The sequence below is a fragment of the Leucoraja erinacea genome, chromosome 10 (genome assembly GCF_028641065.1).
Source record: "Leucoraja erinacea ecotype New England chromosome 10, Leri_hhj_1, whole genome shotgun sequence".
Lineage (NCBI taxonomy): Eukaryota > Metazoa > Chordata > Chondrichthyes > Rajiformes > Rajidae > Leucoraja > Leucoraja erinaceus.
The window spans coordinates 10,449,920-10,455,919 of NC_073386.1; positions in this window are offsets into that span (position 1 = coordinate 10,449,920).

A 6,000-nucleotide genomic window follows, 5' to 3' on the forward strand; every position below is an offset into this window, starting at 1 on the left:
GGAGAGAGAGAGAGAGAGAGAGAGAGAGAGAGAGAGAGAGAGAGAGAGAGAGAGAGAGAGAGAGAGAGAGAGAGAGAGAGAGAGAGAGAGAGAGAGAGAGAGAGAGAGGGCATGCAAGTGTTACTTGAAGTTAAATAAATCAAAATAGAAAGCAGCAGATGGCCAGGTTGGGAGAGGGGAGGGTGGGGGTAGAAACAAAGGCTGGAAGATGATAAGGGAAGACACAAGAAACAGATGCTGGAATATGATAAGGATGTAAGATGATAAGTGTAATCTGATAAGAGACGGATGATGGACAGTGTCAAGATTACAGCATGTGCAGACTCTTATATGTCTTCAGATTTTTTAATGTGTGTGTGGGGGGCAAAACCATAGTGTGCAATGCTGAAGAAAAATTGTAAAAATTTGATTTTTTAATGAAACTGTCTTGTCCACAATTGCAAACAAAGGTGGCAAATGGACTGCAGGAAACAGGAAGGACAATAATATTAAATTCTCATACAATACGATAGAACATTATTTATCCCTGGAGGATAATTGGTCTGTCAACAGTCAGATCCATAAAATTAAAGTAATTGTAATTTGTAATTGTAAATGTAATTAATTTATTAGCCAAGTATGTAAAAATATACAAGGAATTTGATTTGCCATACAGTCATACCAAAAAAGAAAGACACACAACAACATAAAAATTAACATAAACATCCACCACAGTGCACTGTGATGGAAGACAAGAACGCATTATCTTCTTCTCTCCTTTTGTCCCATAGTCGGGGCGATCGAAGCTCCCACAGCCGACGATCAAAGCTCCTGGGTCGGTGAGATCGAAGCTCCCGTGATCGGGGCGGTCGAAGCTCCTACGGTTAGAGCTCCCGATGCCGATCCCTGACAAAGGGGCCGCGAGCTCCACAATGTTAAGTCCGCAGGCTCTCGTGATTGGAGCTCTTGAAGTCAATCCCCAGTAAAGAGACCGCCAACTCCACGATGCAGTGCGGACGGAGAAACGATATGGAAAAAGTCGCATCCCCAGACCCCCCACCCCCCACATAATACCAAACTAAAGATACACTAAAACATATATTTAACAATAGACTAAAAACAAGAAAAGGACGAGACAGACTGTGGGCAAGGCTGCCATCGGATGACATCGTAAGTGACGTGGAAAGTCCAGGATTAGATATATATGGTTGGGGAGGGAGTCGAACGGCAGTCAGTCTACCCCATGACAGAAGGAGCAAGAGTTGTACAGTTTGATAACCACAGGGAAAAATGATCTCCTGTGGCGTTCTGTTTAGTGATACTTTCATCACCCAAAATATGTGTAACCTAAGTAATCTATGAAACTTGTAAGAAAACTTCATGATTCAGATGCAGCATTGAATGGAATTATTAAATTTGCTATTACATGTGTAACAGAGCAGGGTCGATGCATTTTCTAAAAATTGGCTACCTGCAAATATTGGAACATTAATACAAATTGCAGATGCTGGTTTATACCAAAGATAGACTCAAAGTGCTGGAGTTGCGCAGTGGGTCAGGCAGCATCTCTAGAGAAAAAAGGATGGGTGAAGAAGTTTGAAGTTTGAAGAAGGGTCCCGACTTGAAACATCACCTAAACATCACTACTTCTTTCAATATGAAGAAGGGTCAGGACCCGAAATGTCACCCATTCTTTTACAATTCAACAATATTGCTGAGGCACTGGAGCTGCATCAAGGCCAGACTGGGTAAAAATTACCTAAGAAACTGCAGATGTTGGAATCTTGAGCAAAAAACACAGTGCTGGAATAACTTAGCGGGTCAGGCAGAATCTCAGGAGATCATGGGTAGGCGACGTTTCAGTTCAGGACCCACGTCCTCCAGAGACGCTGCCTGACCCGCTAAGTTACTCCAACACTTTGTGTTTAATATAGGAACATTTCCTTTTTATTGGATCATAACTGTAATGACTGAACAAAGTAGCAACAATATAGCAGAATGCAACAACAAAAAATAAACAAACTGCTAATAAATCAGTGACTACAGAATTCAGGCAACAGTCTACGAAACCCTGATGAAATTTGTGGTGTCCCCCCCCCCCCCCCCCCCCCCTCTTGAAATCTCAATTAAACCATGATTCTCTTGACATAAAACTTGGGTTGTTTTGTTATATAGCTTTGCTGACTTGGCATTAACAATTGATTTGCAGCCAGTCTGAAAGTGATACTGATGTACTTTGAAATTCAGAGCAGTGCTGATTTAACATTGTTACAAATTCAGAACAAACGGGTAAATAATGCCCAAAGAATTTCTGTAATCTGAGCACTCCAAATCTACTCTTAGCCTCTACCAGGCATTATTATGTATTACTACAGTGTTTCTTCCCACATCCCTAGTTACCTCTAGTTCTTTGTATAACCCAAATTATTTCAAGGCTCGAACATAGACAAGACTGTAAATTTGCTTTCAGCATCACTTACACATTGTTAGGCATGCTACCTACTATCAGATAGGGCAGAAGTATCATTAGTTTCACTGGCAGTGAATTTACTATTAATATTATTTTGAGTGAAATTGGACTCTGGGTTCAGTGAATGCTAACAATGTAAACTAATACGGACAGTCTGAAAAGGGGTCACATCCTGAAACATTGTCTGTCCGTTTCCCACCACTGATGCTGCCTGGCCAATCCCTCCAACATTTCGTTTTTTTACTTAAACTAACATTAATATCTATTAATCCGATTTTGAAATATTCAGACAGTTAAGAAATGCCGCTCATATTTGTAGTCCATTCATTAAGCAATAGCAGCAGTCTTTGGTCAACTAAGGGCGGTGGGAGATTGCAACCTTCACGTGGTCCGCCCTGTTTCGACGAATGCAATCAACCCAGCATGCACAATAAAATAAGATCAAATAGAACAAGTTGTCCTACAACTTTAGGCTGTGCACGCCATACGCAAGAAGAAGAAGTCAACTAAGGAATTGGGTATTTGTCGTCTGTGATGTTAAATTTGAAATTAAGCTTTACACTTATCACAGTTATCATATCACTCCCCTCTCCACTCTATAACTCCAGAGGAAAAGTCTTGACCCAAAACGTTGATTGTCCATTTCTCTCCGCTGAAAATTAGCCACATAATTTTTGCTGAATATTTCAGCATCTGCAGTCTCTCTGTATCCAGTTGTGATATTTTAACCTTCTCGATGGGCAATGTATTGGAGATACCTCAAGGCACTGGAGTAATATCGTCAATAAGCAAAGTCTCCATAAACACTTCGGAGATGGACGAACATCATCCTCTCATTGGAGCAATGATCATCCAACTTAAAGTTTGAAAATTTATGTTCTAAATGAATTTACTAGTGAATTGAACAACTGACAGTCATAAAAACGTCTGCCAAAATCCATTCAGCTTTTCCTGAATACAGCTGGAGGATCCTATATTTATCTCTAGAAATGGCAAAACTCCAACTTGAATCAGCCAGTGGCCAAACGTCAACCTGATTAGCGATTGGTGACAGTGGGATAGTTGAGAAAAAAAGTGATGACAAGATCTTAACACTATCCATTTTAGCCTGAATATACTGTAAGGAAACTCCAACCATCAGGCGATGGTTTAATAGATACGGGAAATATGGCAATTAAGTTATAAGGATATCCTTTAGGCTTTTAAGTTCATAAGTTCCAGGAGCAGAATTTGGCTATTTGGCCCATCAAGTCTACTCCACCATTCAATCATGGCTGATCTATCTTTCCCTCTCAACCCCATTCACCTGCCTTCGCCCCATAATCTGAGGCCCGTACTAATCAAGAATCTGTCAATCTCCGTCTTAAATATATCTATTGACGAGGCATCCACAGCCGTCTGTGGCAATGAATTCCACAGATTCACCAACTTCCGCTAAATTTCCTCCTCATTTCCTTTCTAAAAGGTACGTCCTTTTGTTCTGAGGCTATGGCCTCCGTTGCTAGACTCTCCCACGTATGAAAACATCCTCTCTACATTCACTCTGTCCAGGCCAAACCAAAGTTAGTTTCACATCGTAGATGGAACAGAGTCAATGTGAACAATACCCTCACAATTATCAACCTCATATAACAAACGATGAACAAGAAAGTAACTAAAAATAAAGATACAAATAACATTTCAACTTATTCAGAATAGATACCTTTTATATCCTTGTCAAAAGATCTCAAAACACTTTAGCCCAAAGAAGTTTCCTCGAGTGTCACCGTGGTAACATGGGAAACATGGCAGCTGAAATGTGCACTGAGAGAGGTAACAATCTGATTAATTAGATAGGTAGTTTCGTTTTTTGTCATATATATATAAGCAGGGACTACCTGAAATTGGAGAAGTAAATGTTCATACCTATAAAACCATGAGATACAAGGTGGAGGCGCAGGCATATAAAACCATATAAATGTCAGGTAGTCCCTGCTTTCTCCCTCTTTCCCCTCTCCTTACCAGCTCTCCCAGAGCCCACGGACTCCGCCTCTTTCTTTCTTTTTCCCGCTCCCACCCCACCCCCACATCAGTCTGAAGAAAGGTCTTGACTCGAAACGTTGTCTTTTTTCTTCGCTCCATAGATGCTGCCTCACCCGCTGAGTTTCTCCAGCATTTTTGTCTACCTTCGATTTTCCAACATCTGCAGTTCCTTCTTAAACATCTAATTAATATCTATATATATATTCCAGGTTGCAATAACATCCCTTGTTCACATGAAATGCAGAGCAAACAGTATATATACAGTATACGCAATGATAAATACAACAGTAAATGTAACAATGAATGTAAAATAGCAGAATGTTGCGAGATTGTTGTGCAATAACCAAATAATGCAAAAGAAGATCAAAGTATAATACTGGAATTACTGAAAGCTAGAATTCAGAGCAAGATTATGTGGCAACGGAATGTGGAAGGAAGAAGTGTCTCGACCCGAAACGTCACCCATTCCTTCTCTCCAGAGATGCTGCCTGTCCCGCTGAGTTAAGGGCCTGTCCCACTGTAAGAGGTAATTCAAGAGCTCTCCCGAGTTTAAAAAAAATCAAACTTTGGTAAGCATGTAGAATGTACATAGCGGGTACATCGGAGCTCGGGACGTCTATTAACGGCTCGTAACGTTAACAGCAGGTACTCGGGAAACGCGGTAAGCTCGTGAAAACTGATGAAGATTTTTCTACTTGTTGAGAGCCCCGAATACTTAAGAACGGTTATTACTGTAATTCTCCGAGTTCGAAACTCAGGAGAACTCTTGAATTAACTCGTACAGTGGGGCAGGCCCTTTACTCCAGTATTTTGTGCCTATCTTTAAATGTAAAACAAATTATTGGTTCCGGAGTCAGATAGAAGTGGAGAAGAAGGTGTGCTTAAGTTTGGATGTCTGAGTTTTCAAGCTCCTGTATCTTCTCCCAGAAGGGAGAGATAGAGGAGAGAAAAGGGAATGGCTGGGGTGGCAGGCATCCTTAATGGTACTTCTAGCCTTCCTGATGCAATGCACCATGAAGATGGACTGGATGGAAGGAAGTGACGAGCTGGTGTTGGACTGAGCTGTGTTCACCACTCTCTGTAGGTTCAGGCAGTCAAGAGCAAAGCATTTGCCATATCAAACTGAGATGGCTCGATTGTAATCATGTATTATCTTTCCTCTGTGGATAGCACGCAACAAAAGCTTTTCACTGTACGTCGGTACACGTGATAATAAACTAAACTGTACCTGTAACTGCATCCCACCAGAATACAGTTTAAGTCCCATCTGTAGAAGTTTAAGAGAATCCTCTTGAATATGCTGAATCTTTTCAGACTCCTTAGAAAGTAAATACACTTTCATGCTGAAGTGCCGTCCTATTATCTGTCATGGGGATTCACTCAGACTATCCTGACAGCAGTTTACATCCCATCCCATGCTGATGATAACCAAATCTTTTTTCCCCCATCTCGATCAGTCTGAAGATGGATCCTGACCCAAAATGTCACCTGTCCTAGTAGGAGGATCATGACCTAAGATACAATTTTAG